Source organism: Peromyscus californicus, unplaced genomic scaffold (assembly GCF_007827085.1).
Source record: "Peromyscus californicus insignis strain IS unplaced genomic scaffold, ASM782708v3 Scaffold_8__1_contigs__length_139910024, whole genome shotgun sequence".
NCBI lineage: Eukaryota > Metazoa > Chordata > Mammalia > Rodentia > Cricetidae > Peromyscus > Peromyscus californicus.
Genome location: NW_026294606.1, coordinates 62,376,671 through 62,401,008, shown reverse-complemented (window position 1 = coordinate 62,401,008; position 24,338 = coordinate 62,376,671). Strand labels below are relative to the sequence as shown.

Below are 24,338 nucleotides of genomic sequence, written 5' to 3'. Positions count from 1 at the left end.
CTTGGCTTCCCTCCATTATGGCTGGTAACCTGTAAGCCAAATAAACTGTTTCCTCCTCCAAGTTGGTTTTGGTCAATGTTTTATCACCACAACAGAAGCAAACTAGGACGAGATTCAAAGTGGGAACAGACTACTAGGTCATGAGGTCAATAGGAGGGCTTGGCCAAGATGAGAAGGTGGGTTTGTTTTGTTTTGTTTTGTTTTTTTGGTTTTTGGTTTTTGGTTTTTTCAAGACAGGGTTTCTCTGTGTATCCCTGGCTGTCCTGGAACTTGCTCTGTAGACCAGGCTGGCCTTGAACTCAGAGATCTGCCTGCTCCTGCTTCCTAAGTACTGGAATTAAAAGTGTGTGCCACCACTGCTCAGCTAAAATGGGAGAACTCTAACAAAACACAGGTTGCTTTCTCTCCCAAGTCCCCTTAAGGAGACACCACCATAGCAGGGGACGGGAGAGGTGGGAGCATGTCTCAACTGCTGGATGAGTGGGTGGTAGTTTGAGGAGGGTCAGATCAGTGAGAGTGAGAGGAAGTCAAGTCAGTATTTGAATACAGATCTAAATACAGAACCAAAAAAGCTTTGCCATGGTTGGATGTAGAGTGTAAATCTAGGTTGTGTGTATATGAGGGGGGTGTTTGATTGGACAGTTTCTACACTCACATGCCATTACCTGGAACGGAGCAGACAGGAAGTACAAAGGGCATGACAGTACTGGACATATTTTATCAGAGAACGAGAAGAGCCCATGTAGGAAGAGCTTCCCGTGCTGGCACTGTGGGACATTCAAAGCTGCCGGGAAGCACTAGTGTCTTCTCCATTTCCGAGATAAGCACACTGGCAGCTGTGCTCCTTTGTAAGCTTAGCAGATCTTGTGCAACAGCAAACATAGACCCTGCCTGCTTGGTTTCTCTGCCCTCACCATGCCGTGTCCAGGCTGGTATTAGGTCCTTACCCTGTTAACAGATGGGAGTTTTCTTCTTTCCCTTCCAGAGCAGTGGGAGACCATTGACTTGGTTCTGCTCTCACAGCCTGCTGCTCCAGGGCACTTGGGGAGCTGGTGAATAAATGTGGAAGTCTGTGGCTACTCCCAGGACCTGGACTGAAAGAGCTGCTTACCTGTGAGGGTTTGAGCCTAGGTGTTAGTGCCTGAGGCTGAGGGAGGTCTGAGGAGTGGATGCATACTTAGCATCCAAGTGTCCCACTGGTCTCTGTAACTAGAAGCTTCTGAAATAGGAAGACTGGACTGGCAACTCGGGTATAAACAGTCCAATGCCAGGTATGAGGCAGAAATGAGCCTAAGCTAGGCCAAGCATTCAAAACTAATAACAACTCTGTGTCATGATTTGGGAGCTGGTTGGTGTTCTAAAATAAAAAGCCTGGTACAAGGGGACCCCGAGAAAATTGGGATAATGATCAAATCTTGGGATAGCTAGCTGTATGATTTGTTGTTCAGTCTCTGTATGATGGGAAAGTACAGGGCTTATCTGAAGTCCTGGCTGGATATTTTGTGAGGCTGGACCATCTCAGCTAGCCACTTTGAAGTTATTCTGGATGTAGAATTTTGAAGAAACTGTAACAGAGGCATTCTGAGAGCCTGGATCACCTGGGCTACTTGTCTTCATTGATGTCTGGTCCTTTTGTTCTGAAAACACACCAACATACATACCTGCATTAACACAAGTATGGAATGTGTGGTGTGCACAAATCAGCTAAAATGATTCTGTGCTCTGTGTTTGAGCAGCAGGTAAAAGACATCTGTCAGCTTTATAAGACAATTTGGACTGTATAACCAAACTAATATAAATCTTCATTCATGCCACATGAAAGGACGGCATGTAATAGTAAGTCATGAGGGCTCTGTAGCCAACAAGATTTGTCATGTATTATCCAGTCTCAGAGCTGTTCCCATGTAGAGGAATCAGCATATACGTCACTTGTCTTGTAATTTTTCTTTGTTTCTTCATGTCCACAGCCAAGATTTTCAGGAGGTCTCCCCTGATCAAATCTCATCTTCATAAATTTTGAAGGAATCCATAGCTTTTTGTTTCCTGTGAAAACAAAGGCATAGCCTCTCCCCCAATGCAACATATTTTCTGACTTCCATTCTTTTTTTTTTTTTTTTTTTTTTTTTGGTTTTTCGAGACAGGGTTTCTTTGCACCTTTCCTGGAACTCACTTGGTAGCCCAGGCTGGCCTCGAACTCACAGAGATCCGCCTGGCTCTGCCTCCTGAGTGCTGGGATTAAAGGTGTACGCCACCACCGCCCAGCCTGACTTCCATTGTTAAGACATCCTTAAAATATATAGGCTAGTTTAATTTAGCAGTTTTTCTACAACCTAATGTCTCTCAGCAGCATTTGCCCTTCACTCATCAGCATTAAAAAAATCTAAAGTTAACAAAGCACCATACAGGATCCAGACGCCCTGTGTATTTCCCATCCTATGTGACTTATTCTTTTTATATTACTTTACTCCTTTTTTATGAACTTCATTATTTTTAAACTCTTTTAATGGCTGCTTTTATTCATTTTTCCCTTTTTTTAGCATCTAAGTATATTTTTAAACATTGTACTTATTCAGAGATTTCTTTTCAGTCTGAACCTGACTTTTTGTGTGTCTGCAGCCTTTTCTGACTGTGTGAGCCAAGCCTTAAATGGCATGGCTCTGCTTAGTACATGGCACTGGCAGCTGGCTCTGCCCACTTTGGGTCTACAGGCAGCAGTGAGAACCATGTCTAACTGTCCCAGCTCTGGGAAGTTGCTGAGCCCACTTTCCAGAGTCCCCAAGAGCTGTAGCTGACCGTTGTGAGTGTTCACAGAGAAGCCCAAATAGCAACTGTGGCAGCACTGGCAGGCATGACTTCTCTATTGGTGTGGTTGTGCCATGCATTGGAGTGCCAAATGTAGTTGGACTTTCTTGGCCCGCCAGACCCCAAATAATGACATGGAGACTTATTGTTAATTATGAAAGTTTGGCCTTTACCTTAAGCTTTTTCCCAACTAGCACTTATAACTTAAATTAACCCGCTTCTATTAATCTACATTCTGCTACATGGCTCATTAGCTTTCCTCCATAACTTATGTCTGCCTCCCTCTGTATCTTGCTGGCATCTCTCAATTCTCTTCCCAGAGTTCTTCTCTCTTCCCTGAAGTCCCACCTGTTCTCTCCTGCCTAGCTATTGGACATTCAGGCTCATTATTAAACCAATCAGGCATCTTAGGCAAGCAAGGTAAAACAGTAAATTTTACAGTTTGCTCAGATATCCCACAACATACCTCAGCTGCATGAGTCCATGGTTGGAGACTTCTCCAGGCTCTTCTTACCCACACTCTGCATCTGGCCTGGGACCTGTGTGCTTACTAACCTTGGGCTTTTTTCATGCTTGTACATTTGTGTGTTCTACTGTGGTCTTACTAGTGTGGTGTCTTCAGGACATATGACATTTCTTACCTGCTAACTGTGGGTTCTAAGCTGTGTATCCCCAGAGATAGACTACCAAGCAATCTGCACCCCCTTTTTAACCTACTCGATGAAGATGGGTAGCAATCTTTTCTGTTCCCATGTTCTTGTAAGAAACAAGTGCCCACGGTTGGCCCTCCTTCAAGAGCAGAGGGAATCAGACCCTTCTCCTGGAACCTGTATCAAAGACTGAAAGACTTGGCTGACACATTTTCTATCCCACAGAAGCCTAAGGCATAGTCTGAGGTCATCCTATTTATATCCTGTGTCTGTGACAAGTCTTTTGAGGTCTCTCAGGACTAGCAACCCATTTTTGAGATGAGGAAGGTTCCTATATCATCATGCAAACAAGTATGTTTTCTGAGATTAAATGATTGAGCCATCTGTTTAGGATGGAAACTCCCATGTTTAAATTACATATATTAGAGTAGATTTTAAATTAATAAACCCATAGATATAAAGCCTCAGAAGGGCTGGGCAGTGGACAAGAAAGTGGCCTTGACTTTGGATTGGAATAATAGTCACAGAAACTCAAGTCTGTGAAAGGTGATGGATTCTAGCTTGACTTGTCACCAGTTGCCTCGTGAGGCTGAGGTGGTGAGCAGAGTTCAGGGACATCCATGCTGCTGGTTGCTGGTTCTAGAAACTTCAGTGTGAATGGCACTTAGCATTCCTTGTCAGACACTGAATTATGTGGATAATTATGCTATCAGAAGGGACTCCGGAAGCTCAGTGAAGTCAGATACACTTCAAAGCGGAACTCAAAGGCCCCTAGTAAGGAAACTGGCTGCATGTTAGCATGTGTGATGCCAGGTACTTGAGAAAACCCACTCTGGGGACTAGCTTGAAGGAGCTAGGGAAGGACAAGTGTCCCTCAAGCCAGCAGGTCAGAACTCCCTGACTCATAGCATTGAGTTTATCCCAAGCAGCCTTTCACTAATGCCCTTGTGAGCACAAAGTGCTAGGCAAGTTCCAAAATGCCAAGTGTGAGCAGCGGAAGTGCCTAAGCACCAGGAGAAGTGAGCCAGCCCTGCATTTCCTGTGCGGTCCATACACTAATCCCAGCACCACCATCTCAGTACTGACCCAGGTAGGGGAATTTTTCACTTTTGAGTTTCAGTGTTGTGGACAGATTCCCTGGAGAGGCCAGGCCCTGAGCAGGCACGTCTTATCCTGGCTGGCAGCATGTACTCTAGCAAACAGAACAGAAGTGTAAGAATCAGTGAGGGCTGTAGCCCACTTGTAGACCACTGGCCTTGCACGTGTGAAACCCAGGGTTTGATCTCCTGTACCACAAAAACGAATTTAAAGGGAGAGAAAACGGAAGTAATAATACTTGTTTGGAAAACTTATCTCCATAAAGGGTAAACAGGATGTTTCCTTTATTTCTTTTTAAAACCAGGATTTCTCAGCAGTTATATTATATCACCATGTGTCTTAGGGTTTCTACTGCTGTGAAGAGACACCATGACCATAGCAACTCTTATAAAATATTTAATTAGGGTGGCTTACATTTTTAGAGGTTTAGTCCATTTATCATGGTGCAACATGGTGGTGTGCAGTCAGACATGGTGCTGGAGAAGTAGCCCAGTGCCCTATATCTTGCAGGCAACAGGAAGTGAACTGAGACACTGGGTGGTATCTTGAGCATATATGAGACCTCAAGCTTGCCTCCACAGTGACACACTTCCTCCAACAAAACCACATCTTCTCCAACAAGGCCACACCTCCTAATAGTGCCACTCCCTTTGAGGGCCATTTTCTTTCAAACCACCACAGTATGCAATACTCATTCTCTAACCCCAGTGTGTCTCAGCACCTATATTACATCATTGCGCGTTCCCTAACCCCAGTATGTAGCACTTTCCACACTATTTGAATGTCAGACCATTTCTAGTATTCCCTAGTCTGGGTCAATGCTGAAACGGTGATGCAGGATCATATATATATATATAAATGGTGATGCAGGATCAGTGTGATGACCACACAGACTATGCAGCAACTCACCTCTTGGGGAATAGGTATTAAGGTGACTACTTTTGGGACATGCTGTCCTAGACTAGAGTGGCTCAAAATGTGGCCCTAGGAATAGACAACTCAGAGACAAACTTGTTAACCGTTGGTAATGAGGTGAGGACAGAAATTAGCAGCAAACTTCTAGAAAATTTTGTGGCAACTGGACACAGCGTTTCTGTGTTTTTTGAACCTAATAGTAAGTAATAAGATTTGTGTTTGTTTCACTAATTTCATTGTCCTGGAAACTGACTTTGAGAGGTCTTTTTGTTTTGTTTTGTTTTTTATCTGTGTATAGGATCCTGAAAAATTGAAAAGTTTGTCCTTTCCTTCCCAAGTTAAGAGCCTTCATCAGGGCTGGAGGGATGCTCAGAAGTTAACAAAACTTGCTGCTCTGGTAGAAGACTCAGGTTCCATTCCCAGTACCTACACAGTGGCTCCCAACCTCGTAACTCCAGTTCCATCTGGGACTCTTCTGGCTTCTGCTAGCACCAGGCTCACACATGGGGCACATGCCTCCACACCTACTGTGTGTGTTGCTGGAGATTAAACCCCAGGCTCTGGGCATGTTAGGTAAGTGCTTTACCATGGAACTAGACCCTAGACCCTGTGTGTACAGACTCTTCGACCCATGTTCCTTGTGGAGAGACCCTATTCCTCTTTCTCTCTTTGATCCCTACTGAGCATCTAAACCACCAGGAGCTTGCATATGAAGAGAGACTTTCATGAAGGAGGAAGGTGGCAGCCATGTGTCTCCACTGTGTGTGTGGCTGTCCTCATGTGTCCCTCCACCCTGGGTTCCTGGCTGACAGATCTTCGAAATTTTCAGGAAGTTCAGCATCCCTTCATGAATGGTGGTGGCCATGAAGTATTTAAGCAGTAGGATTCCACAATGCTTGGCTCTTTTTCTCCCTAATGGTCATGTGGTTGTGTGGCCTCCCCTCGCCCCTTCCTAAGTGATCTCTGATAAGGACTTCAGTCTTAAAAACAGTAATTTCTGTGACAATGGTAATTACTTTAATTGGCGCTCTTTAAAGGTAGACCCTTCTCGACCACATCCCCTTGGGACTTGAGTCAAGTTCTGATGTACTGCATTCCTCTGAATCAGTGAGTTATAGTTGTTAATGGGCAGTGTGGGAGTAAGAAAATACTTCCTAACCTCACTATTTTTTTCCATCTAGAATAATTGCAAGTAATTTTTCTTTGTTTCTAGGTAATAGTAGCTAATCAGCTTCATGTATAGAAAGAATGCAGGTCGCAGATAAGGATTGCTCCCACTAAAGTCCTTCAAACAGGATTGGAACTCACAAAGTCCCACAGAGCTCCATTTCACCACAGAAGCCTCTCCTGTCCCCTGGAAGAATCTGGTTGGTGCTCCCTTTTCTAGGGGACTTGTCCTATTATTAAGGGATAGTAGTTGGCCCTACATAAGTTCTTTTATCCCCACAAATAGCCACATCCTTTAGATTATTATTTGAGCTCCTTGTCAAAATAAGGCCACTGATCCAGCCACATTAGAGCCTTTTCTTACTGGGTCTGTCCTGGCTGGCCCCGTCCCCCACCTGGCCAGCTCCTCTCTTTGCATGTGTCACTGACTTGGATCCTAAGAGTAGCTGCTGTTAGGTCTATGATGTGACTTTTCTAGTCTGAGGTGCCATCTCTACCTCCCATTTCCTTTCCCAGATGGTAGACACAGTAGTACCCCCTTGGAGGCCCCCAATAGAGCACACATGGGTGAAGTGGGGATGTGGGCACATTGGGGTCAGCGGTGTCTCATACTGCCATTTCTAGGCTCTTCGAGTCACCTGTTACTCCAGGTAGCATTCCTTGCATTCCTTCAGAACTGCCCACTATAGGGGCACTGATGAGAAGTGGCAAGATCACATAGTTCTCTCAAGGTTTCAAGTTCATGGGCAGAGCCAAGGTCTGAAATAACTGTGACGTTCCTGCCACACTAATTGTCAGGATGAATGGATGAGCATTTTTTCTGCATTAGCCCTTCCACATGGCCAGGGATACTGGTAGAACACAAGGAGATTCTGTCAGACGAGAGCAATTGTACCTGCTGACCTTTACTGTGAGCCATCTCTCCAGGCCTGTATTGCTGGTTTTTAAAGGGTTATGTTTCATGTTGACATTATCTCAGAAGGGGGAGAGAAGATAGACTCCTAGTGAAGCGTGCTGAGGATAACTGTATAGAATGTCCAGCATGGCTGGCGCTCCTCACCTTCCTTCCTTTGCTCCTGATTCACGTGTCTTCCTCACCCAGCCCAGTCCTGCCATAGTCAGGAAACCTAGTGTGACTTCTGCTTTGGATCAAACCAAGGGTCTTGCACATATTAAGAAAGTGCTTAGGCTGGAGAGATGGCTCAGTGGATAAGAGCACTGATTGTTCTTCCAGAGGTCCTGAGTTCAATCCCCAGCAACCACATGGTGGCTCACAACCATCTATAATGAGATCTGGTGCCCTCTTCTGGCCTGCAGACATACATGCAGGCAGAACGCTGTATACATAATAAATAAATGAATCTTTAAAAAAGAAAGAAAGTGCTTGACCACTGAGCTACACTCCCCAGGTCTTATGGTAGGCTCATTCCCTACCCTGCTTTATCTTTATTATCTTTGTTACCTCTCTCCCCCAACCACCTGCTGTAGCAGATGAAGCGGATTTCCCATTTGCCAGGCTCTGTCCCACGGGCTCCTCTGTGCACCCAACCTCCTGACTCCAGAGATGCATTCATATTTTCAAGCCTGGTAGACATTTCTTTTTTGGTTGTGCTGGTGATAGAATGCAGGGTCTCGCCCACGTTAGGTGAATGCTCCACCACCAAGCTAGATCACTGGCGTAGCCCTGCTAGATTATATTGGGCACTTGGTTGCAGAGAGGTGTACTTCGAGATGGAAGGAGCTTTAAGAAAAGTAAAATGTCTTCCACGATGCACGCGCAGTTCAAGACCAGGAGCTAACTTTCTGAATTGTTCCTTAGGAGCCATCTAACTTGTATTTTGAGACGCGGTCTCGTGCTGAGACCTGGAGGTTCATCCATTCAGCTCCTATGACTAGCTAACTTACCCAAGGGATCTTCCTGTCTCTACATCCCCAGTGATGGGATGTACATGTACACGACATCATGCCTGGTTTTTTATGTGGGTGCTAGGGATCGAACTCGGATCCTTATGGTTGTGTGATGAGCACATCACCAGATGAGCCATCTCCCTAGCCCCACAATGCTAATTCTACAGCAAATTATCCCTGAAGCTTCCCAGGGCTGGCAGGCTGAATTTACAGCCCAAGGAGAGATTGGATGGAGACCAGCTGTGTTCCCATTAGCAAAGCAGTGCAGGGGAGCGAGGCGTATTCATTCTGCCTCCCATCAAGGGTCTCACTGCAGGTCTTTACATAATCTGTCCCTAGAGTTCCACAGGGGAAAGGATGTTTTTAAACTGAGGACAAGACTTCGACCCGAACAGGCTGCAAGGTTTGTGGGCTCTTTGTAGGCAACTCTCAACGGAGAAATCAGCCAGAGCTTTAGACGCTTGCAGTGCGAAGCATTGCTCACACACATTCCAGAACAGAGCCCCCAGGAGCACCGCTCTCTGCCTGAAGCAGTTTGTTCAGCCACTGAAGGTGGAGTGTGGGTAGTCCCAGAAACAAATGCACACCTTCGCCCTCCTTAGAGGAGGGTCTGTACTCCTGGGTGTCCTTCAGCAAGGCTACTCTTTACCACGAAATGGCCTTAACATTGACTTGCAGCCTGCCCATCTCTGTCCAACAGGCCAGGGACTGCTGACTCGACTCAGGGCTTCTAGAAACGGATGCCCAGCAGGCAGTTCCCCAGGGGTCCTGTGAGATGCTGTTGGGCCCAGTGGGCTGTTTCTTCCCGCTATGAATCTGTTGCTCTGTGTCCTTGAGGGCGCAGCCATGTCTCCGCAACAGCTTTTGGTTTTTATTTATTCATGTGTGTTCTCTACGCTTGGTGTTGTTGCCAAAGGGTTTATGGCCTCTTAAAGTTTCAGAGCCTCTGATTTTATGGCCACTGTTTGTGGAGGAGAAGTGGTGTTTGGGGAAATGACTGGTTTCATTCTGACTGGATGATGAATGAAGTATTAGATTTTTCTATCTTCATTTCGAGCCCTCACACAGCCTAGAAGTAGGTGTGCATCCCTGCGCTACCAGCAGGCCCGGAACATGGGTTGTGTGACTCTGCTGCCCATGGAGCCTTGCTCTGCTCTCCTAGCGCTGGGCTTATGCAAGGGTTCCTGAAGTTTATCATCCGCAGTCCAGGGGCTCCAAAGTGCGTCTGAGGACGGTGTGGCAATGGCACCATCTGGATGGAGACAGATGCGGCCTACAGTTGCAACACAAGCCCTTTCTGACCTGGCCTTGTCAGGGGTCAGGCTTCCAGCCAGTTAGGTGCACTGCTGGAGACCTGCCGACCCCTCCGGTTGGGAATTCAATGTCTTAGTCAGGGCGAGCTGCTGTGACAAAGAGCTGTGGCTGCTGGTTCCCACATGCTACTTATTTCCCATGGTTCTTGAGGCTGGAAGAGGCCAGCATGGGGCGGGGGTGGGGGTCCTGTCTAGGACTACCTTCTTTCTTATAGGTGACAGCTTCCCCGTTATCTTTATTCAGGGGAGAATTGTTGTCTCTTTGGCCCATTTATGAGGGTCCCAGGATTGGGATCAGCTCAAGCCCCACCTCCCACTACCATACTGCCTTGATGGTTAGGTTTCAGTATGAGAATCTGGGGATATTAGCATTTAATCCACGGTCAACAGAAATGCCATCAGGAGAAGGGAGCTCAGGAATGTGTGCCCCGATGCAGCACAGTGTTCTGTCTGCCCAGTATCATGAGGACTGGAGTCACAAGGCCCACAAAACTTCATCTTGTATCACCCAGTCGAGGACATGGAAGCGACTGGAGTGTTCAAGGCAGTGTGTAAGGAGAGAAGAGAGGGGACCGACCACTCCCAGGTGTGCTGGGCTCATCTGAACCCTGGGGTGTCGTGGCAGAGGAAGGAGTGTCATACCTTCTAAAGCAGCAGTGCAACCCACTGGAGTCTGGCCTGGCCAGTGTCTTGGGGCATGCAGGCAGGCATGGCCCGCTCCAGCATGGAAGGCCCTAATGACTATCCTGAGGAGAAAGAGACCGGCCAGTGCCCACTGGGGCAAAAGATGCCATCAGCCTTGATGCAAACTAAGTCATCTAGGTAGGATTCACAGCAATTCCAAACTACTCTCACCTGAAGTTACCATGGAATCCCATGATATCTGTGTATGATAGTACCATGTAAATTCCAGGTCATATTTTTCAAGCTCTGAAGTCAGTGCTGGATAACCTACCAGGAACAGACAATATTGAGAGTGACTATGCACAATAGTATGTTTGTGTCTCCCCCAAATTAATATATCAAGACCCTCCCACCCCCAATTTGATAGTGATAGGAAGTGGACTTTCAAAGGATGTTGGGTCATGGGGTGCAGCCCTTTGGAATGAGATCAGTGCCGTTATGAAAAAGACTACAGAGAGCCCCTTCTCCCCTCCCACAGCTAGAATACAGCTGTCTATGAAAGAGGAAGTGGGTCCTAGCCAGATACCAAATCTGCTGACGCCCTGTTTACCTTCCCAATCTGCAGAACTCCAAGAAATAGCTTCCTATCATTTATAACTTACCAGTCTGTGGTATTTGCTTAGCATCCAAGTAGACTAAGGCTTTCCAAGGCTTTCTTTATCTTGTGTTTCCAAAATAGCTGCCATAGCTCTATACAATATGTCTGTATTCAAGGCAGAAAAAAAGGAAGTGGAGAGCTGAAGTAATGATGTCTGTTATCCGTTTAGTAAGAAAAGCAACGCTTTTCACAGACTCTCCCTTAGGTCTCATTGGCTAGACATGAATCACACAGACACCCTTCTTGTGAGAGTTCTTGGGAAAGTGAGGAGGGGGCTTGTCATGATTCATTCTGTGGTGCTGGGCATGAGGCCAGAGTATTAAAAAAACAAAACCAAACTGGAGTGCAAAACTGGAGGAGGAGGAATGTCATGTAGGTGTGGACAGGCGGCTTGTCTGGACTTACTTTTGAGAATCGTCTCTCCATCTAAAATCCTTGTGATTGAGACTTGTTTATGATGTCATCTTTGGAGTACACAGGAGTTTTTCGGTGGCTGTCATATGTAAACCAAATGTCCTATACAAGTGACATCATTAGCATCCCGGCTGAGCAGCCCTGCGGTCTGACCTTGGCCTCCCACCTTGGAGGAGACTGCTGAGCACTGCATGCTTCACCAGCTGCTCTGTTCCGAAAGTGTCTGGAAAGAGAAGAAAGCAGGTGGGCCCGAGCTTTTTGGAGGAAGTTGGAGGTCTGAGGAGGGGCATCCCCCGTCCATAGAAAACATAGTCTAGAGAACAGTCATGCTGTGTTCTGGAGAAGGCCTCTCAGAGCAGAGGGGCAACTCCTGGTTGCCCATGGTAACAAGGTGAAACTTCATCCCTGATTGGATAGCTTTGTGAGGGAACTAGAAATGGTAGCCTTGCCAGGCGGTGGTGGCACACGACTTTAATCCCAGCACTCGGGAGACAGAGCCAGGCGGATCTCTGTGAGTTCGAGGCCAGCCTGGGCTACAGAGTGAGTTCCAGGAAAGGTGCAAAGCTACACAGAGAAACCCTGTCTCGAAAAATCTAAAAAAAAAAAAAAAAAGAAATGGTAGCCTTGGTGTTCGGCTTTAAATAAGATTCTATTTACTTATTTTTTTAATTACACAAAAGACGAGAAAATGATAAAGTGAGGGCTAAGAGCCATGCATGGGTTTTTACCCCCTGCTCATTTCTACTTAAAAAGCCTTTCCGAGTGAGGAGTAGGCCTGAAACGCAGTGGGCATTAATCCAGATAGTTCTGATCCAGCAGGGTAATCATTTCTCACCCCAAGGTAAGGTGAAGTGATCTGTAAGGGGAGGGTGTTTAGTGAGTTGGTGTCTTTTGATGAGGAAGATGTGTGCTAGTCTGAAAACAGTGAACACGTTTGTATTAGATATCTTTTGGCTATGACAAAATTCCAGTAGAAGCTACTTTGTGGAGAGGGGACTTACTTCAGCTCACAGTTTTGTGATGGGGGAAGGCATGCAGCCCAAGACAGCTGGTCATGTTGTAGAGGCAGACAAGGAGCAGTCTACAAGAGGCCAGGCCAACCTTGAATCCTCTACCCCCGATGGCTCCAAGGCAACCAACCAGACCCCTAGTCCCAAAGTTTCAGCAACCTCCCCAAACAGCACCACTAGCTGGAAGCAAGGGCTCAAATGCATGAGCCCGTAGGGGACATTTCACACGTGGCCCGTAAGAACCCATCTGCAGATTACAGAGGGTAAGAGGAAGAGTTGAATGGCTTGTGACTTCTCGCCATCTCTCAGGATCCCTGGCTGCACAAGTGCCATCCCTACGCCCCAGACTACCAAGTGGCCACTGCTCATAACAGTGTCCCAGAGCCTGGGTGTTCTCTCTTCTGAGACATGGGTAGCAATGCAGCTCTTTTTCAGAGTCAGCAAGGAGGCACCATCTGGGGCTTGGCCTGACTCTCTCAAATGGCGATGCCCAGCTTCCTGGTCCCACCTCCTCTCAGGACGCAGCCCCTGCTTTTTCCTCCCCATTCTGTGGAAAGAGCCTGGGCCTCACTCTCAGGCAGCTGAGTACATGTTGCCTCTGTGGAGAGCTGGTGTTCTGTAGTACCCTCAAGCACCTCTCCTATTCGGATACGAGCTGATAGGGAGTGGAGCTGGAAAGATAACGCAAATTCCCCAAGTGAGGAGTGGGGGGGCTCTAACAGTGTGTTCAGTCAAGTATGAAGATGCCACTTGGAGCAAATGGCTCAGGGTGACTGAGTCCTGTCTCTCTGATCAAAGGACACACCTCCCTTTCCAGGGAAGTGCTAGGAGATAAGCACTTTAGTTGCTGCAAAGGACGAAAAATGCAGTCCTTCTCGGCATCACATCAAGGTTCTAGAATATGTTTTTTACAACTCTGTTTAGGTCTGCTTCTCTTACATGAACTTTGCCTTATTATGGTCCATCTAGGAGACTATGTGAATGTCAAGTGAGTTAATGTGACTTAAGTCCTATTTGCTTCTTTTGGGAGAATCACCTCAGACCAATAGGAAGCTGCTCTCCAGTGTTTGCTTTCTACCTAGTGGATGCTCAATGCTGCGGCTCGATTTGACCTTCACCCTTGTGGGTTATTTGATAATATGTCTTGTACATCCCCCACCCCATTTCCTGTGACACATCGAGCCTACACTCTGTGTGTGTGTGTGTGTGTGTGTGTGTGTGTGTGTGTGTGTGTTTGCTTGTATTTATGAAGTGGGGTGATAACTCAAAAGGTACGGGGGACAGGATGGCAGAAGCTCCATCTCCCTTCCAGAACCATCTGTGAGAACAGACTGTTCACACCTGCCATCCACACCACCTTCTCCTGTGGGATGGGGAACCTACCTGGCCAAGGGATAGGACTGTGGACTTCCCTGCCAAATGGTTCCAAGCCCAGTTCTATGGCCCTTTTCCTTGAGGGCTAAGGGCACCATAGGTATGCTCAGCTTGGACCTACATATGTGTGTGCAAGGCTCCCTGTGATGGTTCTAGAATGCCATTGTGGAACTCCAAGAAACCAAGAATTCAACATCGGAAATTGGCTTCAGTATCAGAGTGAAGTATAAGATGGAGCACATTCTATTTAAGAATTCATTGCCTCAGTTTATAGCTTTTATTGTTTATTGTGTGTACATTCATGAGTGGAGGTGCGTGGGGGTGGGGGTGGGGGTGGGGCAGTTCTGCACGTGTGTGCCCGTGGAGCCCTGTACCAGGCTTTTTCTTTTGAGCTGCCAACCAGCTCCCAAATCATGACAAGGAGACTTATTATTAGTTTTGAATGCTCGGCCTTAGCTTAGCTCTTACTTTAATCTGTTTCTCTTTATCTACATTTTGCCTTGGGGCTTTTTACCTTTTTTTCCTTTCTGTATATCTTACTTTCCTGCTGTCTCCATGCCTGGCTGGCAGCTGCCTGGCTTCTGGCCCTGGATGCGTCCCTCTCTTTATCCCTCGTTCTGTCCCCCTCCTCCTCTCTCAAGCCTAGATTCCTCCTCCTACTTATTCTCTGCCTGCCAGCCCTGCCTGTCCCTCTTCTGCCTAGCTATTGGCCCTCCAGCTTTTTATTAGACTGGTCAGGTGCCTTAGGCAGGCAAGGTAAACAGCACACATCTTTACATAGTTAAACAAATGCAGCATAAACAAATGTAACACATCTTTACATTGTTAACAAAGACAGCAGAAACAAATGTAACACACCTTCACACAGTTAAAGTAATAGTCCACCACATAAACAAATGTAACACATCTTTGCCTAGTTAAAGTAATATTCCCCAACAGAGGCCAGAGGTCAGCCTTGGGTGGCATTATTTAGGAGACATCCTTGTTTTTTCAGACTGTGTCTTGCTACATAACACTGTTTGTCCTGGAACTTACAGAGATCTGCCTGCCTCTGCCCCTCAAGTGGGATTAAAGGTGTGTTCCATTATACCTGGCTTCCACTTTGGTTTATGACACAGGGTCTATCACTGGGACTTGGGGGTCACAAGTGGGCTAGGCTGGCTGGCCATCCTTCTGTTTCTGCCTCCCCAGCATTGGGATTACAAGCATGTGCCATGATGCCTAGATTTTTATGTGGGTGCTGGGTGCAAACTCAGCCCTCATGCCTGCATGACCAACTCTTCACTGTGAGCTACCCACCCCATCAGTAACTTTTATATATACATAGAATATAGGCCTCTGTCATCTCACAAATTAGATTGTTTTGAGGTATGATAATGGCACTGTTATATTTTTAAAAAGAGTATAATTTAGTTAGGCTAAAACAGATGGAACAAGATATGTATCAAAATAACTATGGACAAAAAGTGGGAGAGATGATATAGACAAGACTGGCTGTGTGTTAAAAAGGATTTAAACCAGGTATAGGGACTATTGTGCATTTAGATGTGTTTCAACTCTTCCATGTCTTGAAAGGTGTACCTTTTAGGGACTGGGGACATGGCTCAGTTGGTCAAGTGCTGAGTTCAGATCCCAGCACCTTGTAAAGGTCAGGTATGGCAGTGCATGTTCATAACCCTAGATGTGGGATGGGGGTGTGGATAAGGGTGGGGGTGGGATGGGGGGCGTGGAGACAGGTGGATTCATATAGCTTATTGGCCAGCCATACTTCCTGAATTGCTGAGCTCCAGGTGGAGTTAGAGAGCCTATCTCAAAAAATAAAATAGAAAGCAACAGAGGAAGACATGTGACATCAACCACAGTTCTCCACATACATCTGCATGCACACCATGCACACACCCACACAAACATGTATATGCACCACACCACAATTTTAATAACTTGAAAAAGTATTTTTATTGTGTATGCATGTGTGGTATGCACGCGTGATTGCAGGCATGTGCATCATGACACAAGTATGGAGATGAGAGGACCATTCAGCTCTTTATTAAACCAATCAGATGCTTTAGACAGGCACAGTAACACAGCTTCACTTAGTTAAACAAATGCAACATAAAGGAATGCAACACATCTTTGCATCATTAAACAAATGCTCCACAGCATAAACAAGTGTAACACAGCTTCAACTAATATTCCACATCACTTCTGTCTCACCTTCCACCCCAGGGTTGGGGTTATAGGCTTGTGTGGCCATGTCTGGCTTTTTAATGTGGGTGCTAGAGAGCTAAAATCCTGGATGCTTGCACACCCAGTGCTCTTACTCATTGAGCTAGCTCCCCACCCTCTGATCTTTATTCCTTTACGTTTATATAGGCGTGTTGTTGTGTGACTAGACTACGATCTGTCTCGGAGGAGGCACCATGTCAATGTGAGAAGAGACTGTGTCCTGCTGGTGAGGTAGACAGCTGTCACTCAGGTCCAGTTTACGATGCAGTTGCATTCACTTACATCTTCACTATGTTTTGTAAACTGTGCCTCCTCCTCCTCCTGGTTCAACCACATTCTTACTGGTTTGTATGCTGACTGATGGGTCCATTTCTTGAGTCTGTTTTTGAGAAGTGTATATGGCGGTCTTTGACAGTGGTGGTGGATTTGTGTATTTTTCCTAGCCACTCTCATATGCAGTATGGTTCTGTTGTTAGGTGCTAATGCCTTAGGGTTGTTACATGCCCTTGGAGAACTGGCCCCTCTGTCTCTATGTAACGCCCCTCCTTCTCCGTGACAGCTTCCATTCCTCGCTCTGAAGTCAGATCTGTCTGAAAGCTGCTCTAGCTTTTTAGAATTAGCATCAACACGGCAAATCCCATCCGTTTATTTTTAACGATGTGTATTTTTATATTTAAATTAGGTTTCTTTAGATATCTTACAGCTGGTCTACTTTTTTGATCCATTCTGACAACTTTTGCTTAGATGTTTTCTGTGTGTCACCCCTTGATCTTTGTGCCCATTTCCCTTCCATCTGTCTGTTCTTATGGTTTTTAACTGGCCTTCCCTCCCTCTGTCCTCCCCTCCCTCCCTCCCTCCCTCCCCTCTCCCACCCAGCTTCCTTCCCTTCCTTCTTTCCTGCTGGGAACAGAACCAGGGCCTTGTGCATACTTACCTGAGAGCTCCAGTCGGTCCCCAACACTGAGTGTTCTTTTCTGATTCCACTTCCTCCACTTTTAACCCATTTTTCCTTCTTACCCATCTTTCCTTCTTTTTTTAAGTGCTTGTCCCAGACTTTGCACATTTATAACTAATGCACAGTCACTTTCAGATCACACTATCTGTCTTGAGGGTTTTTGTGACACAGCAGAAGAATCCCGTTAACTCTCTCTCATCCTCTGTGTCATTGGTGCATGATGGTGTCCCCTCATACATTGTGTGCTACATAACTGAATATATTGTTGTTCTGATTTTGAACAAATTTAAAAAATTTAATATTAGATCAATTAATTAAAAAAAGTGAAGGCTATTATCCCCGCTCACCTTTTTTCTGCTGTGTTTCCCCCTCCATGGAGAGCTCACTTTCCGGCATAGATAACCTTTCTTTTCTCCAAACGGCTTCTTCTTTTAGAGTTTCTTGCAAGGGCCTATCAATAAAGTCCTCTCCACCTTTGTTCATCTGATGATGTACTTCTCTTCGGTTTTGAAGGTTAGTTTCACAGTGAGAACCATTTCCAGATGGTTCTCTCAGACTTTCCTCTCTCTGCTCACACGGCCCTTCGGTGCTTGTGTGCTTTCCACTCTGTCCATTAGAGCACTTCACATCACAATCACAGTTATTTTCCCATCCCATGTCCAATAATCCCACCATTCATGCAGTACCTGAGTTCTTTAAAAACAGAACAAAAACTGTGCTCATGTGTGGGTGTTGTTTTCCTTGTAGATGCATTATAATTGTCTTACATTGTTTTCTTAACCACCAGACATAACGTTCTGGGTAAAATGCAGAGCTCTGGATAAGCAAGACTGTGGCCACGTGATGGTAAAAGGTGGGGGTTCTTGTGGGGGGCTGTGGACATCAGTAGTGTTTCTCATGTGGTAGGATGGGCTGGCTCAGGTGACTGGACAGAGCATTCCCTTCCCCTGGGCCAGGGAGGCTCTAAAGACCTGTAGGTGAACTCAGGGAGAGCAGACCTTGTTGAGAAGGCTCACAGTACTTGTGAGTACTTCCTTTCTTCCTGGTGGAGACACAAGAATAAGAGATTTTCTTTATAACTCTCCAAGCAAACCTAGTTGACCTCTGAAGGTAAGAAGGCGGGGGGGATCCTCTAAGACTGGGTTCGCCTAGGACTTTTCTTCCCCAGACTGGTCTACACTGAGCCTTCAGCAGTGGGAACCTGAGTTGAGTTCTGGCTTCCCACTAGGCGCCGTGTTCACTGCTCAGTTTTCTGTCCTGTGAGTGTGTTAGTTTGGGGTGTTGCTCAAGGTGTTGCTTTCACAATGTGGGAAATTAAGGCTCACTGAGGATCCAGAATCTTCCTGGAACCCAGAGCCAGCAGGGCAGGGGAGAGAGGCTGAACCCAAGGCAGCAACAGTTAGTCTCTGCATTGTGCCACCTCCACGTGACCTCGAGGCTTCCTGGGCAGCAGTGACGTCATGCGGAGTAGCCAGTGCGTCTTTACTCAGGTGCTCTGCAGTTCTCTGGTCTATGGTGTTTGGGACTCAGTAGAGGAAGGGGACTTAACCATCCCCATTCCCTCACAGCTCACCCACCACACGACTCAGCAGGCTTTCCTCTAAAATGGGACTGAGTAATAGATAGCAGGAGACTCACCATCTGGCTTTCACGCCTGCAGAGATTTTTCCTATTTGTTTGTTTTGGGTGGTGGTTGTTTTCCTGAGCCCTTTCCTGTTGGCTCAAAATTTGGAACATGTCGCTCGAGGGCAAAGAATTCTCAGAAGTCTCCCCAGTAACTGCTAAGCTAATTCTCCGCCATTGCAGCTGTAGACCTTGCCTCGCCTCCTCTCCTTTCCTCAAGACAGGCTAGTCTCCATCCCAGGACCCTCATGCCTCCGCATGATTTCAGGATTACAGGCACACGGGCACCACCACATCTGGCGTAAGCCTTGCTGTCTTACGCAGCTCTGAATTTTACAGCAAGCCTCGCTTTACTCGAGGCCCACAGGCACCTGTGAGACAACAGTACTGCTCTCTTCAGAGGAGGAAACAGGCTGAGAGAGTCAAGGGCTCAGCCAGGTTTTACAAAGTTAGGGATGGAGATGGTTGAGAGTAAGTCACAGACTGGATTCCCTCTTGCTCCTGGCCAATGCTGACCTGCAGTGCGTCCCCTAGTGGCAGGGCTTGCAATACAGGCTCAATCGCTTCCCGTTAGAGTGGTTCCAACACTGTTTATTCCCTGAATAACAATCTGCAGGTAGACACAGCTTCTTTCTTGTCTCCTCTGTCCTCTAGACTGCGGCCACTGTTTAGCTGGAAGCTGAGTTGATCCTTCCTGTTGCCGTCCCCAGGAAAGTAGAGAGGAAGGCTAGAGCCTTATTGAATGTGCTCTGTCATTGGCGTTCACAGTAGGAAATTCATTTCATTTAAAATCAGATACACACACATGGAAGCACTTATTAGGCATTCTCACACAAGGGAATACATTGATCCCCAAAGCTTGGAAGCAGACTTCTGCTCGCTATTGCTGCTCCCCATCTTTCGCCATCCCCACACCCAGAGCGGAGAGAGGGAGCCGTGATCACTCTGTGGCAATAGCATTTTGCACCAGGCCAGGGTGTGTAATTCTGCAGCAGGTGGGAAGGTGTACTGGCCTGACCCATCACGGGCAGCAGAAGCAGCCTGGCAGCCAATTACAAATCCACGCAGGCCTGGGAGAAGGTGCAAACTCGTCTCCAGGCTCCCCCAGATCTCTTTTCCAGCGTGCAAAATGTGCCTCTCCAGGGCATTTTCTCTCTCCTCACCCCTGCCTGCTCTGAAGTATCCCCCGTCTATGCCGTGTGAATAAATTGTCAAGTCCCCTTCCTTCCCCAGAGATCCTCTTCCAGTGAGAGTGCCAGCAAAGCCAGCGGCCCCCTCTCTTGGGAATGTTGGTCTCTTCTGTCTTCTAAGTCTGTTTAGGCCTCTGCAGCCAGATGCCGCAGTCTTGGAGGCTTGAGCATCAAGCATTTATTTCTCAGGATTGCAGAGAAAACCTAAGATTGAGACACCGGCTGATTGTCTCCTTGCAAGGTCACCGGCTGTCTGATTGGGGCCCTTGCACACGGCCTTGTTTTCCGTAACTCCCTAAAAGGTCTGTCTCCAAACACAGTGTTAGGGTTCAATAGTGGCAAGCACTGTGTGTGTCCTGCAGCACCCCCATCCCATAACTCTCAGTGTTTGTGAGCAGTGATGGTGGGGCCACTGCTACCTCCCTCCTTAGTGGGTTAACTTGTGTTATCCCAAACTCTTACCCTGGTGTCTTCAACTCAGTACCTTGGCATGTGGCTGTTTGGAGAAAGGTTCTTTCCAGATGTGATAAGTTAAAATGAAGCCGTTAATAGTGGAGGGGAGTGTTATATGACGTGTCCTTTTAAAAAGCGGAACTTGAATATACAAGTGCGCGCGCACACACACACACACACACACACACACACACACACACACACACACACAGAGGCCATGTGAGCAAGAGGGAAGAGATATGCATGCCAAGCAATTCCCGAGGCAAGGGGAAAGGCATACAACAGGTCCTTGCTCCAGTCATTAGAAGGAACAGACCCTGACTGTACTTTTATATTGGGTTTCCAGCCTCAGAGCACTCCCACACCCCATTCTGTGTTAGTTAGGAAACAAGAACTCCTGTTATGTCCACGAACAGAGAACATCAGAAGTCTCCACCTTCACACGGGGTCCTGAAGTCGTCTTCTACAGTGGCTGACCTCAGACGATAGATCAGGGAGGCTGTGTCCTCTGGTCTCTGGCCCACCACCATTCATTCTCTGGTGCTATTGCCAACCTTTGTTTCTTTCTCCAGCCTCACACTAAACAGGAAGCCCCTGGCAGGAGGCCACAGTAGATTGAGTCTCCCACGTCCAGATGTGACTTCATTGTTCCTGATTTATGAAGGTAAGACACAAAGCCGCACAGAAGCCTGAGGGCTAGTCATATTGTGTTATTCATCTTACAATCTATGGTGAAAAGAGTTGAATGATATATCTACCCCTTGGTAATAGGACAGAGGATGTCTGCCCTTCACAGACATGGGCTGACCGGTCTGTCTCTTCCCATTGTTTTGGGAAGATCATTTTTCTCTCAATAGAATCAGCGAATGTGTCACACAGAGCCTTCCAGATTCAATATTCTGAACTTTGTTAACTGTCTGGCATGAGTTCTCTTTCTAAGTTCTGGGACCTGTGTCTTCCATTCTCTGAATCTCTGAATCTTTGTTACAACATGGGAGTTCAGCTGTCTCTAATGCAGAGAAGTCTCAATCCCCATGTTTAGGAGGAAAAGGGATGTTTCTGTCTGACTGTAGCAAGAGGGCAGGAGAGATGCATAGTGCAGGTCTGCCTTCCAGAATTCTTGTCTCCTGTCGCTTTGAACCTTTAGCTGCCCTCTGTCATTGCTCGGTCTGTCGGACAGTGACTATAGGGGTACCTGCCAGGGGACTGTATGATTCCTGAGTTATTTCATAGCTGTTAGTAAAGATTCCTCAGTGACCAAGTCCCTCCCTAGAGCTGCCCAGCAAGGACCAGCTATTTGAATCAGTACATGCTTCATTCTAGTGTGGGTTTTTTTCTGTCCAACATTGAATTCCTAGGACAATGCCTGAATCACGGTCCTTGCTGCAGTATCCATGTGGGTCCAGTCAGGAGGCAGAAACCATAAAACGATTTGAACAAGGGGAAGACACCTCTAAAGCACTATTGAGCAGCAAGAGAGGTAACTGTAAGCATGGAAAGAGGAGCCTAGTGGGCACCCTAGGGCCAGGAAAGTGCACAGGGAAGGGCAAACTTAGAGGGGATGTGCATGAGTTAGATTTACACCCATGTGATAGACTACCAGCACAAACAGTACAGGGGGAGAAAGATTTCTTCCACTTGTGGCTTCAGAAGTGTCAGTCTACCATGAAGGGGCAGGTGTGCGAAATCCAGCACATCACACCATGGAGGCCAGGAAGCAGAGAAATTGCAAATGGGATCATGAGCCAGGTATATCATCCCGAGCATGACCCAGAGGACCTACTTGCTCCAACTAGACCCCACCCCATAAAGTTTCTACCTTCTGCCAACACAATGCCACAAGGTGGACAGCAAGTGTTCAACACATGAGCCTGTGGAACGCATTCTGTATTCAAACCACAATGAAGGGGCTCTCTCATCCAGGAAAGCTTGGTTGTAGGACACTAGGCAACACACTCTTCAGGGTGGTCTTGGCCAGAACTGAGCCAGGTCACAGGCTACAGCAACAGTCTTTGGGTACAGGGTTAAGCAAGGTGCATAGAGAGGTCAAGGCGTAGCTGCTGGCCTGAGGCTTGGAGCATACTGGTGTCTGTGTAGAGAGACCTTCAGCAGGGTAGTCATTAAGAAGGTCCAAGGGCCTGAAACCGCTTGTGTGCTAGGGCAGAATGCCACAAGGTGTTCTCTACATGACCCCAACTATGCATAGGCACCAACCACCAGCAGGACAGCAGGAGCATCATAGAAGCAGCCCACGTAGTAAAATATGCAGTGTCCCTTCCCTCTCCTGACCTCTACTGGCGGATCTAAGCATTGCCCTTATGATAAAGGGGACTGGTTCACGAGACCTTCCAGCTGCCACAGATCAGGTCCTTAAAGGGGGAATTTGGAGCAGTTAGATGATAAATTGATAACTGAAATACCAGGCTAAAAACTGTGGAATTTACCCACAATATAGAAAAGCATGACATTATTAAGTATTATGTTTTAGAAAACTGTTTAGCATTTCCTTGGGGTTGAATGGTGTTGAACACCTGTCTTTTGCCCATACATCACATGCCTTCCATGGAGCGATCCTTAGCCCACTTTTGAGTTGGGTTATTTGGTGTTTTATCAAATGTTTGTTGTCGCTGTTTGCAGTTGTGTTGAAGGAGTGCTTGTGTATTTTGGGTAGTCTAAGTGGTCTGCAAATATTTCCTCACATCCTGTAGGCTGTTTTCACTGCCAGCTGTTTCTGTGTTGTGTGGAACATTTGGCCTCACATAGTCCTGCTTCTTTTTGGTCATGTGTAGGAAATCATTGCAAAGACAAATGTCAACACGTTTCTCCCCTGTAATTTCAGGAATTTTTATACTTTAGCTCTTTAACCCATTGTTGTTATTTTGGGGAGAATGGCATAAAACTGGGGTTCAATTTCACAATTCTTCATTTGGCTGTCCAGTTTTCTCAAGACCAGATGTTCAAGAGAGAGACTGTCTTTTTCTTAGTGACTGTTCATAGCACCCTGTCAGAGACCAGTTGACAAGTCCAGAGCCTCCCGTCCAGTGAGAGATCCTGTGCTGAAGCAGTAAGGATGGGAGTGATAGGCAAAGACACACGTGATGGCTTGCTCTGGTGTCGGCACCTGTGCATTTGTGGGTACATGCACATACATGTACATGTGTCACCCATCTGCCACACACAGAAATAAATAAAGGCATTGACTGTACTTCAATACAGCGGTGTTTCTTCAATAAAGAGGTCTGTTTAGCACTTGGAGAAGTATCTTTGTGATCTGTTTTCTCAGTGGGCCTGGCATGTGAGAATTCTTTCCTTCTGGCACTGAGGGGAGGATACTGAAGGAGGATCTGCATATGCAAGGCAAGTACTTCTCCACGGAGTCCCCTCCCAAGCCTTTCTCCATGATGTAGTAAGTAAACAAAGCAGATTCCTCAGAGTCAGCACACTGTAGTACTAATTTGATTAAAAAAAAAAAAAGCAAATTCCTGTTTTTCAAAGGACGGTGTCTGATGCATTTTCTTCTTCACACTGCCTGTCACCCCCCACCCACTGCCTTTTCTTTATGTGATGAGAATGAGAGAATATAATGAACTGAGGGTTCCAGTTCTTCTCATCTGCCTCAGCCACGCTCAGGAGGAGCTGGGGAGAAAGCGTTTAATTGTCTAGACTCACAACCAACAAGCATAACCAGCTCCCGACACCCCCCCCCCCCCCCGCCCACATACCCCCTTACCCCGCTCAATCTCTGGGGTTCGCCTCTCTCAGGCCTAGGGAGCTGGAAAGGGCTCAGGAAGGGCAGTGAAAAGACCTGACTTCCTGACCCGTACAGATCATCGCCCATCAGTGTCATGCAAAGACACAGTCCCTGGTCCCTGACCCAGGGTCCCCTGTGCTGGGTAAGCAGTACTTACTATTCTCTGTTGCTGGACTTTATATTGTGAATCTCTGCAGGGTCTGCGGT

At 46.8% G+C, this 24,338-nt stretch overlaps 1 long non-coding RNA gene across 1 annotated transcript; it reads left to right on the top strand.

Annotated features, from left to right (window-relative positions):
* Nucleotides 1–2,349: 2,349 nt before the first annotated feature.
* LOC128104212 (uncharacterized) lies at nt 2,350–24,049 on the top strand. Its single transcript, XR_008215913.1, has 3 exons — nt 2,350–6,038; nt 6,679–6,832; nt 20,953–24,049. It is a non-coding gene; the product is annotated as an uncharacterized LOC128104212 (long non-coding RNA).
* Nucleotides 24,050–24,338: the final 289 nt, after the last annotated feature.